The sequence below is a fragment of the Suncus etruscus genome, chromosome 3, assembly GCF_024139225.1.
Source record: "Suncus etruscus isolate mSunEtr1 chromosome 3, mSunEtr1.pri.cur, whole genome shotgun sequence".
Lineage (NCBI taxonomy): Eukaryota > Metazoa > Chordata > Mammalia > Eulipotyphla > Soricidae > Suncus > Suncus etruscus.
In genome coordinates this window covers 113,865,210-113,877,279 of record NC_064850.1, presented here as the reverse complement: position 1 = coordinate 113,877,279, position 12,070 = coordinate 113,865,210, and positions in this window count along the sequence as shown.

Here is a 12,070-nt window from a genome sequence, read left to right as displayed (position 1 = left end):
CAGCTCTCCCCTCTTCCCGCCGCCCCCCTCCCTGCAGCAGAAGCGCCTCTGCTCCACCCCCACCGTGGGGGGAGCGGTGGGGGTAGGGAATGTCGCCGGGGATGGACAGACAGGGTGTCTGCACCCTGGGGCGCGCCGGGTCCCCGCTCCAGCCCAGCGGCGAGCTTGGGAAGGGGCTGAGTGCCAGGCCCCGTTCCCTATGCTCCGCGCCGCCCCGCGCCGCCCCGCGCGCCCGCGCGCCCCCGCGCCTGCCAGGGCAGACACCTACGCACACCCCAGAGTGAAAGGAGGGCTAAAGGGCCCCCAAGGAGTTGTGATAGGCGATATTGGCTGTGTCCAGATCCTACTGAGCCTAGGAGAGCCGCTGGTTTCCTCAGCGCTCTGTTGTGCCCCCCCTCCCAAGTCCCACATCCCCTGGTCCCCCCATCAAACACAGCTCGCACCCTGCCCCAGTAGATGTGTGTGTTCCTGCGTGTTCAGGAGCTCTCACGTGTGCGACAGTCACGCTTACTCCGGTCCCCAGTCGGGCACCGTTTTATTCTCACGGATGGAAGATAGAGGGGAGGGTCTCCTATTCCAAGTATCAGGACCACTTACTGGCTCCCAGACTCCAGAACCTTTAGGACTCTGTTAAACCTCTCGAACTGGCCGCGTGCACCCCTTTCCAGGCTTAACATTCACTCCCCTTTCCTGCAGGTTCTATTGGTTCCCAGCTACCCCCACCCCTAGGTACTCCTCCCCCTTTTTTATTTGTCTGGTTTGTTAGCTTTAGTTGTTGTTGTTGTTGTTGTTGTTGTGTTTTTCTCCTTTTTAAATAGCTGTAAAAGTTGCTGATCATCTCCCACACAAGACCGTGTTAAACGCGGGGCTGCGCAGTTCAAACAATCCTGTCTTTTCTTCCACCACATTCCCGCTGTCCGAATTTCCCTGCAACTCCATCACCCACACACACAGCGCTGGCGCACCTCAGTTCTTAGATGGCTTGAGGTGGCATTTTGGCCTCTAGCAAAACCAACCTTGGCTGGTTTCCTTATTTGCAGGAACGTAAAATTGGTCAGGTATTAGGTCCTAGGTAAAGTCGAGAAAATAATACGTAATGTATTTGCAAAATTAACATGTTTCCATTATCTTTCAAATCACTTTGAAAAAAAAAAGAACAGCTTCATTTCAAACTGTACTGATTGCAAAACATGGATTTTGGAGGGCATCAGAAGTCATTATGCAGTGACATTGTTGAGTCTATAGGATGGAGTTTTTGTTTGTTTTTTGGCTAACCACATATATAAGGTACAATAGCAATGGAAAAACCAGGTGGTGGGTGTGCCCTCCAAAATTCCTTTAACTTTTGTGCATATTTGAAATGTTTCATAATAAGATATTAGAGACCAAGAATTCTCTAAGTTAACATAAATTTGTTAACATAACTTCTGTTTATAAAAGTGGCAAATTAGGCACTGATTATTCATTTCCTCTTTACAAAATGATTTAAGGCAAAAAGCTCTTAACTAGGACTTTACCAATGTATTAAACAATAATTTTCACTTCCAACCAACTGTCAAGGATGAGATAAAATGATGCCAAAAATATAGCTATTATACCAGTAATCATCCACAGAGGTAGATTTCTACCTATGTAATGTTATTTTTTTCTTGTACATTTTCAAATTTTAATCTTTCCTAACTTTAAAACATTTTGACACTAAAAATAAAGCTCTTTTAAAATCTTTTCAACCCAGGACAGTATCATGTGGAAGTGGGGTGCACATGAAGTCCAGTATGTGTTTCATTAGGTTTGGGGGAACACTTTTCTAGGGCTTTGAGAGAGTTATTAGGGGATCTTGCATTATTAATTGTCAAGACTTAGTTTTTAGATATCTGAATCCTTAGATATTTTATCCAAACAGGTGTCAATTTAATTTTCTTTTCTTTTTTTCTTTTGCTGGCTTTAAGGAAAGACTTGGTTCTTTGCCATCCTAAAAAAGAAGCAAAGAGGACTATGATAAGGTTTGTGCTAGCACTGGTTTTGCTTGAATCACCTCATAAGCAATGCCTCTGAGAGACTCATCAACAAGAAGGGGTGCAGGATTTTCTAGTTGGTCCAAGTACTCTTTAATGCCCATTAATAAAGAGCCCTTCTTACTTAAGAAAAAAAGATCTACACATAGCAATATTATTTAGTGTCTTGTTTTTAAAACTTGCTCTTACCAGGCTTCTTTTTTCACCTTTTAGCTAGGCATATATTTGCTTTGCCAAAGGATGGCTGATTCTAAGAAAAAATAAATAAAAGAAAGGAAGGAAAAGGAGCAAAAGGACTTAAATTGTGTGTGTAAGAGTTAAAGACCATTTCAGCTGCTTGTCAGTCTAAAATCTTGAAGAGAGACCCCTTCTCTTGACAGCTATTCACCCTTCTGCCCAGCCCAGGACATTAGGACACCTCCTTCCCTCAGTCCATTAATGTCACACTCCCTGAGGTTTGTCACCACAAAGTGCAGGACTCAGCATTTGCGATTTACATGTGTGACATCACATCCTCTATTATGTAACTTCAGATACAAAGCCTAATAGCATGGAAGTTTGTGTTGGGGAAAAAAAAACTCCCTTGCTCTTTATTTTAGCTGTAGCAGAGGCACCCCTGAGTTGCCAGAGCCTAATCCCTTTTCTTCAAACAGCTGACACTGGTGGGGGAGTTAGGGAATAGCATGGAGTGCTTTAAACTGTGAAATCATATGCTCAAAACAAAACAAAAAAAAAAAAAAACCCCTACATTTTCAAATGTGTTTAATACTTTTCCCTTGTCTACTTAATGTCCAGAAAAGGCCACTGGGCATTCTAGAATGTAATTGCATTTATTAAATTATTTTAAGTTAAAGCCTAAGCATTTGATCAGAGGTAACTTCATTAATAAGCCTAGCCAAGCTGGCATTTCTCTCTCTCTCTAAAAAGCTAGGCTTCCCCCCACCCCCTCCTGTCTCTTACCAGCTGTTGGAAAGAGTTGAGAAAGACAGAGTCAGAGAGAAAGAGAGAAAGGAGGGGGTGTTGGAGAGGGGAGATGAATAGGGAATAATGTAAGATAGAACTTCTTCTTTGTTTATTGCAAAACACACATGTTACAGTTTATAAACATCGCAAGCAAATAAGAAATTGTGGACCAGAAGAGAAAGAGAAAACATATCAGGGATTTGTTTGTGTGTATGTGTGAATATTCAAATAGTCCCCAACACAATTTTCTCCTGACTTGGAATATTTTTATTAGCTTTGGTTGTTCATTAATTCTTGTGTTTGTTTACCTAGGTATTTATTCATCTGTCTACCTAAATTCATTTGTCATCCATTGAAGTAGAAAACACACAAACCAAATACATTTTGATGGCCAGATTTTGCAATGACAGAGCCCCAAACAGTACATGCATCACAATTAGAATGCCATATTATTAGAAGCAAATCAGATTTCACTGTGCCTACACTGATGTTCTAAATTTAGAAATAATGTACAGTCGTTGCAAAAGGGCTTAAGAGCAGTATATATTCATAAAAATGCAGATCTTTGCCATTTCTCTTGCCTCTCCCCTTTCTTCATGGTTTCATACAGGAAATTCATCACCTTTAAATAACAGTGCTAATCTTACATAAATAACTGCATAATGTGTGTTCTCATTAGAATGATGCAGTCAGGCTGTGTCTCTGATATTCTATGCAATAACCACTACAGAAAAGTGAAACAATGCAGTGGGTCAGGTGTGGGAAACAGAGGAGTCTCTGTTGAACTTGCTAAAAACTCATTTAGAATTTCTCGTTAGGACTTCACATGAGCAGTTAGTTTTTCAGTAGCTGGCGCTATATTTTTAGCAGCATTTTAACAGCTGTCAGTAACAACTAAGACAACATTTTGATCAACACTATTTTTTAAATTCTAACAAAGATGGTTGCAAAGAATAAAATGCTTCCTGATTTGTCTAGCTATGACAAGAAGTAGAAGGAAAAAATATTTTCTTTCTTGCTATATAAAAATGTTCCTGAGGCATGCAATGCAGACCAAAAGGTAACTAAATAAATGAGACCTAGTAAATGTTCACTTTTTCATTTCCTCAAGTCAATAAGCACACAATAAACCTCAGTTCATTCTTAAAAAGTGGGCTTGATGTCATAAATAAAAAAATTAGAGTGAGTGCACTATAGTCAGTCATATATTTGCAAGTAGGTCAAGGATAGGCACCCCCAAATGATTAAACTCTTACCCCTAACATTAGAAGGTCTAAAGGGAGGTTATCACATGTCAGATACATGACACTGGAAAGAGTAGACAGAAAAATGTCAGAAGCCTCATGGCAGATGCCATCTTTATTCCTAAAGATAGAGGTAAATTTGCTGTGTGCACATGCATTGCAAAACAAACCCAAACTAAGTGTCAGATTTCCCTCTGACCTATAGTTTCCCCAAAATGAGTGATTTGTATTCCAAAGAGAGTAGGGGTAATGGTGTATTATTAAAACAGTCTACTAAATCATTGTCTTTGGAGGTCATTTAATCATTTTTAGCATCTAATCCAAGTTGTGAGTTGATCCCAACTCAGGCAGCTGAGTATTTCCCACCTCAGCTAGCTGGCACAGTACAGTAGAGAATTTATACATTCTTTTATCAAAAGATATTTTTATGATGTTGCATTTGTTTCCTTCTTCATCCTCTGGGAAACAGTAAGTCTATTAACTCTTTCAGTATCTAACATTTCTAATTGCTTGTAGAACTTCTTTTACCAGTCTATATCTTATTCAAAGTTGAGGTCCCTATTCTTCCTGTTTCTGGCTCAATTCCTCCACCACAACACCAAACATTTTTTGTGTCAGTGGATGGTGTTTCACAGATAATTACATTTTTACTAGTACCTATTTTGACACTGAATACTAATGTATAAATAAAACATATATAAACATATTCTCTATGGAAAGTATATGCCATGTCAATGATTAATATTTAATTTTGTTTGAAGGCCACACCTTGAGGTGCTCAGCATTTTCTTTAAGCTCTATACTCAGGAATCACTCCTGGCTGGCTTAGGGGGCTGTAAGGGATACAGGAGATCAAATTTGGGTTGGCAATTTCCTTACTTGCTATACTATCATTCTAGCCCAATGATTAATATTTAAGTTTAATGTATTCATATGCTTGGTGTTCGTTATGGATAGATTTAAATTTTCTACCCAAGCAGTAGACATGTTTTTATTTAGAATAACTCATACTTTTGAAAATATTTTCTCACATTCTTACAATGAATATGGTAGGATCATGTGCTCTAAGTAGAGCCTAAACTACATTTACAATGTTAAGTCCTAGGGATATTTTCCTGTAAAATAGATATGTCTATATTAACTTTTTTTGTCTTGATAAAATACAAAATCCCATAGTTTTACAAGAATCTTGGATTTCAAAGTAGACTGGAAAAAATTCTAGAAAAATTATTTTTGTAATTCATCCGTTCCACATGTACATTGCCCCATTGATAAATTATGCTGATCTTATCAAACTTTAAGTTAACGAACATCATTACATAAACATTATCTGAAAATACAGCTACCTTTTGAATTATGTATATTTGTAAAAAGAATAGTTAAAAACTGTCAAGTAGGGGCTGGAGAGATAGCATGGAGGTAGTGCGTTTGCCTTTCATGCAGAAGGATGGTGGTTCGAATCCCGGCATCCCATGTGGTCCCCCGTGCCTGCCAGGGGCGATTTCTGAGCATAGAGCTAGGAGTAACCCCTGAGCGCTGCTGGGTGTGACCCCCCAAAAAAATAACCAAAAAAAAAAAACCTGTCAAGTAATAAAATGCATTCTAAATATACATGTATCTATCATATGTACATTTATACATTCTATGCCCTTTTCCTGGAGTAGTATGCTAGACTATTAAAGCACAAAATTTGGGTCATTAGTGAAGAATGAACCCTGCAAGACTACTCACTGATAAGTTTAAGTAAACACTAACTTATATAGAAAATTAAAAAGCTCAAAAGGGAAGTTAAAACTCAGTCTCTTAAAACTAAACAAAACACCCAAGCAAAATCATTTACTCCCTTCCTACAGAAACAGTACATCAAGGAGAAGCACCAGCTCGCAAAACTTTGAATATAGGCTCCATCACCATTATCTTCTGATCTAGCAATACCAACTTCGCATTTCTAAAGAACAGTTTCCTCATTTGTTAAATATGATTACTGATATTTCACCAGTATACATACTCAATATTCTGTACTTTGTACTACTAGTGCTCTCTGAAAAGGCTATAGCTAATCCTATCCTGGTAAAATAAAGGTACTTTGGGAATTTCAAGATCTTACTATTTAAAGGTTCTTGAGGTCTCCAAAGAACCTGGGCTTTTCTTGAGGTCCTCAACTCTTCAGAATTCTAAGAATTCTCTTCTTTAGTATAGGAATTCTCAAATTTGCACACATCAGAATTATGCAGAGAGTGGGTTTAAGATTGATTACTAGACCTAAGCAGTAGGCCTTGGGTAGGGGGGTCTAGTAACTTTGCAGGTTGACTCCATGCTGTTCATCTGCAGATGACTTGTTAAAAACCAATGACCCCCTAAAGCAGGTGAAAAATTAAGCCCCCACTACTTAAGTTCTTGTTGGCAGCTGCTAAGGGAGTAGGTGAGAGGGAGAAATAAGAAGCAGAATAGGGAACTGAATAAAATTAGATCTAGTAGAGATAGAAAGGGAAGGGTGTCTTCACAATCAGAATCTTTGGCCTAATGAATTAGCTGCGAAGGTGAAGGACAGCCTTTGGTTTTTAATACAAAGGTCTAACATTGAAGAATTAATGAATCACATTCCTCTAAATGGCTTTTTTAATACAAAGGTCTAACATTGAAGAATTAATGAATCACATTCCTCTAAATGGCTTTATACACACTTTACTGTGGGCACATTCACTTCATCTTTCTTCCTAAATGAGCCAGAAGATGGGTTTTTAGCCATTGAGATAAATTTAAGAGATGTGTATACCACCCCAAAGGAGAATATTTGATCAACTAGACATAAAAAGCTTTTGGCAAAACCACAGTGGTTATTCCTAGTTTTAAACAAATCATTTTGTACTATTTTCAAAACTTTTCTGAGAAACTTAAGCCTCCTTTTATTTTTCTATGATTTTGTGCCTTTATTAAGAAATATTGACTTGGGGCCCAGAGAGATAGCACAGCGGCGTTTGCTTTGCAAGCAGCCGATCCAGGACCAAAGGTGGTTGGTTCGAATCCCGGTGTCCCATATGGTCCCCCGTGCCTGCCAGGAGTTATTTCTGAGCAGACAGCCAGGAGTAACCCCTGAGCACTGCCCGGTGTGGCCCAACCCCCCCCCCCCCCAAAAAAAAAGAAAAGAAAAGAAATATCGACTTTAGATTATTTTAGTTCCTTTAGAAGTAGGAAAGTTAAGTTACATCAAGACAGATGAAATTTCCACAAGTTTTATCATGGGTCTAAAGAACAATCAAGAAAAGCCAACAGAACTATACTAGAACCATATTCTCAGTGTCATTGAAGGTTGGTTGGTTGTATTAGTGGTTGCCATAATATAATAGGTATAGTGTTGATTTTTCTTTTTTTTTTTTTTTTTGTGGTTTTTTTGGATCACACCCAGCAGTGCTCAGGGCTTATTTCTGGCTCCAGGCTCAGAAATTGCTCCTGGCAGGCACAGGGGACCATATGGGGCGCCGGGATTTGAACCGATGACCTCCTGCATGAAAGGCAAATGCCTTACCTCCATGCTATCTCTCCGGCCCCCAGTGTTGATTTTTCAATGATGCAAACTTGAGATGTACAGAATGCTGTAATGTAATATTCAATAAAACTAAAATGTAGGGAATTGGAGATAGCTCAGTAGTAGAAGTCCTGCATGTAGGCATAATGTCATAAAATGGGCTCCTAATATTTCCCTATAAGCCGAGTATGATTCCCAGCAAAACCAAGTGTGTGACTTCTGGTCATCACACTAATAAAAGAAGAAAGGGAGCAACATGTACTTAAAATATATACTCAAAATGAAATTCGAGCTGGGTGAAGGGTGAATAAGATAAAAAGAACACTAGAGAGGAAACTTGCTATTAGGGAAACAGGTTAGAGAGATAGAGAAGAACATCACAGAGTTTGAAAGTAAGACACACACACCCATAAAAATTAAAATAATTTTCTTCCTTAACCAGATGAGAGAAAACTAACCTAACAACTCTTAACAAATCTTACCTTAATAAAGGTAACCCATGATTTCATTTTATTTTATGCTTCTATGAAAAATCACTTGAGTTTTTGACTGCTTCTTTTAAAATAATGTTATATTAATATCTAATCACAATATTATAAAGCATGACATACTTTATGAATTTATACACATTACAAAATATTTCAATCACACAAAAATAATAGAATCCAATGCAGCCTTTTTTTCTCTTATGTTCCTTGAACATATGAGCCAAAAAGGTATAAGAACTTACAAGAAAGAGATATTTTCTTAGCTCTTGAAAGAAGTTATTGCTGGAGAGGGAAAGAACCCAAAAGAAGAAGGGTAGGGCTTTTCATTACTTGGTCATCATCAGCATGGTTTATTCCCAATGGTATAAGCCCTGGGTATTACACAGTTTACCACAGATCTCGAGAAAAGTAAATTTGTTCTTCAAATATCCAAACACTCAGATGGAATATAGCATGACATCCTGGCTTATGGTTTCAGTTGAGGTAGGGATTCTGAAGTCAAACTGTTTTGTAGAACATACTTGGAAATAAAGAAAGCACCAAGAATTGCCTATTTAGAAGGGCATAATTGTTTGAAATAGAGCATGCAAACACTATCCATTTCTATGATACCACTTACTTACTGGGTGATTCCTGAATGTTTTAAGCCCAAATGTATTCACCTTTACTCCCTGAAAGGCAGGACTGATAAATTATCATACGCTGAACTATTCTAATGGGTCAGCCCCACCCCTTTCCCTGTAGTAAGCACTATGTTTTCAGAGTCAAAGAATTGCAAGTAATGATTTATCATTCAAGTTTCTGTTGTTGTTGTCGTTTGGAGGGGGGGTCATATATGGTGATGCTTAGGGGACATATGTAGTGCCAGGGATTTGAACAGGAGTCAGCTGTGTGTGAGGCAAGTGTCTTATTAACTATACTATACTTTCAACATCGTCATAAATTTATTTTATTTATTTATCTTTAAATTTTGGGTCATTCCTGGAGGTGCTCAAGGGTTACCCCTGGCTTTGCACTCAGGAATCACTCTTGGCTGTACTCAGAGGATATGGAAAACATCAACATATGGATGTTGGGGATTGAACCCAGATTAACCACGTGCAAGGCAAGCACCTTACCTGTTGTACTATCTCTCTGGCCCCAAGTAATGAAAATTTAAAGTTAAAAGAAATATGTATAATGCAAGCAGAGATCAAATGAGTTGTTGACATAAACTAGAATTTTAGCTCTACAAGAAAACTTGGCAGAGTTTGATAAGCAAGTGAGACTATTCTGTAGAAAGTCAGAAAAATTCTAATCTTATTTTTTTATCTGACATGGAGAGTAGTATGTGGCCTTCTGCATGTTTTCTCAGGGGAGAATAGGCAGGATGTGACCACCTCTTTTATCACAACTTTGAGACTATCACAGCCCATTTAATTAGAACCAAGACAAGTGGATTCCTTGCTTACTACCTGTGTCCTTCCTGATTGGCTAAAATCCATCCATAATTGATTGGTTCAGTCCTACAGGTCATTAAAAATATTCATGTGTTCTTTGCTTTCAGAGTCTAGTCACCATCTTCTGGATAAAAGTTTATGCCGCAAAAGGCCAAGGAAGAAGAAATCCTGAGAACAAGTATTTCTTTCTTGTAATACATAAACATTCTATATAGGAGATAGATGTACAGTGATAGAAGAAAAACCCTGGTTTGATTGTCAACTCTCAGCGATAAATGTGGAGGGTTGCAGAAAGATTAAATTAGAATGCACTGATCTTTCTGGAATTCGGATGAAACTGTTCAGCATTACTATACACTGTAGATGCCATATTTCTACTCAATTAACAGATGAAAAAATGTTGAGTGACAGATTAAAACGGAAGTGGTGAGCTTCCTTGGCTGGAGGAATTTGAAAGTAGGATTTCCTCTGATATGGAAGGGCAGAGGAAGAAGTTTGTAAGCAACCTGATGGAATAAGGTATATATCTACCAGGGCTTGCCTTTAAGTAATTACTTTGCAAAGAGGAAATGAGAGCAGGAAGAAAGGCCCAATATAGCCTGATGAGTCAGTGGGTCATCAAGTATACTGGAACTTTGACATTCAGACTTTTAACATTTTCCTTGGAAAAATTGCCTCTGACATAAACCAGGTAATCCATAAAGAAAGAAAATGCAACAGCACTTATCTTGTAAAGTTCAGGGAAGTATAAAATTTGTGCAAATGGTTTTTGGGGCCAGTCTTACAAGGGTTTGAATTCTAGTTCAGCTTTTGAGTAATTTTATCAGGGCCTGAATTTCATCACTTATTAAACAATATAATAGAATGTATTTCATAAAATTATTCCGGGGTTAACAATCTGTAAAAGATCTGAATTACATTTGCTCCTTCAAGTAATGCCTCCATTCGCTACTGTTTTTTCTACTTGTCATCAGTTTATTCTTTCTTTCTTTCTTTCTTTCTTTCTTTCTTTCTTTCTTTCTTTCTTTCTTTCTTTCTTTCTTTCTTTCTTTCTTTCTTTCTTTCTTTCTTTCTTTCTTTCTTTCTTTCTTTCTTTCTTTTTTTCTTTCCTTCCTTCCTTTCCTTTCTTTCTTTCTTTCTTTCTTTCTTTCTTTCTTTCTTTCTTTCTTTCTTTCTTTCTTTCTTTCTTTCTTTCTTCTTTCTTTCTTTCTTTCTTTCTTTCTTTCCTTTCTTTCTTTCTTTCTTTCTTTCTTTCTTTCTTTCTTTCTTTCTTTCTTTCTTTCTTTCTTTCTTTCTTTCTTTCTTTCTTTCTTTCTTTCTTTCTTTCTTTCTTTCTTTTTTCTTTCCTTCCTTCCTTTCCTTTCTTTCTTTCTTTCTTTCTTTCTTTCTTTCTTTCTTTCTTTCTTTCTTTCTTTCTTTCTTTCTTTCTTTCTTTCTTTCTTTCTTTCTTTCTTCTTTCTTTCTTTATTTCTTTCTTTCTTTCTTTCTTTCTTTCTTTCTTTCTTTCTTTCTTTCTTTCTTTCTTTCTTTCTTTCTTTCTTCTTTCTTTCTTTCTTTCTTTCTTTCTTTCTTTCTTTCTTTCTTTCTTTCTTTCTTTCTTTCGATCTTTCTTTCTTTCGTTCTTTCTTTCTTTCTCTTTCTTTCTTTCTTTCTTTTTCTTTCTTTCTTCTTTTTTCATTCTTTTCTCTTTCTTTCTTTCTTTCTTTCTTTCTTTCTTTTCTTTTATTCTTTCTTTTTTTTCTTTTTTTCTTTTTTTGCAAATAGTCCTACTTAACTATTTGATATTCAAGGCTGTCTGCCTGCTTCCTCCCACTAACATTCAGGCACAATGTCCTCTCACTATTGTGCCTTCCATTGTAAAACATGCAACTCGCTGGCAGAGTTCCAAGCCCCTGTTATAGTCTAATATTCCATGGCATAAACTTGTCCTCACCTTTGCATAATATTTATAAGGGTCTTCCAACTATTTGAATAAGTCAATTCCCCATATGGTGTAGAAAAGGCAGTGCTGTGTGTCCATCAAATTCATTTTTTTTAAGTTCACAGGAAGATTAACTTATCTAATCCTTTTGAATTTTTGTGGGGTGCATAGAACTGGGTCTGGATACTTGTGAATTGGTGGAGATGTTCTCCTGATTATAATCTCTGTGATGTGGTGCTGTCTAGAACCTGATTTCCATTCATTAAAGGTTGGAATAGCAGATTCATAGTATGGAAGGGAGCTGGAGTCCCTTGTTGGAGGAAAACTATCTAGGAGAGTCATTTAAATGGCATTGGACTGCGGTTTAAGTGAGAAATAAATATTTATTGTATGCGTTACTGTGCAACATTAGGATGCACTAACCTGATTAATTTAGGTTCAAATAGCAGTATTTGAACAAAATATAAACCAACA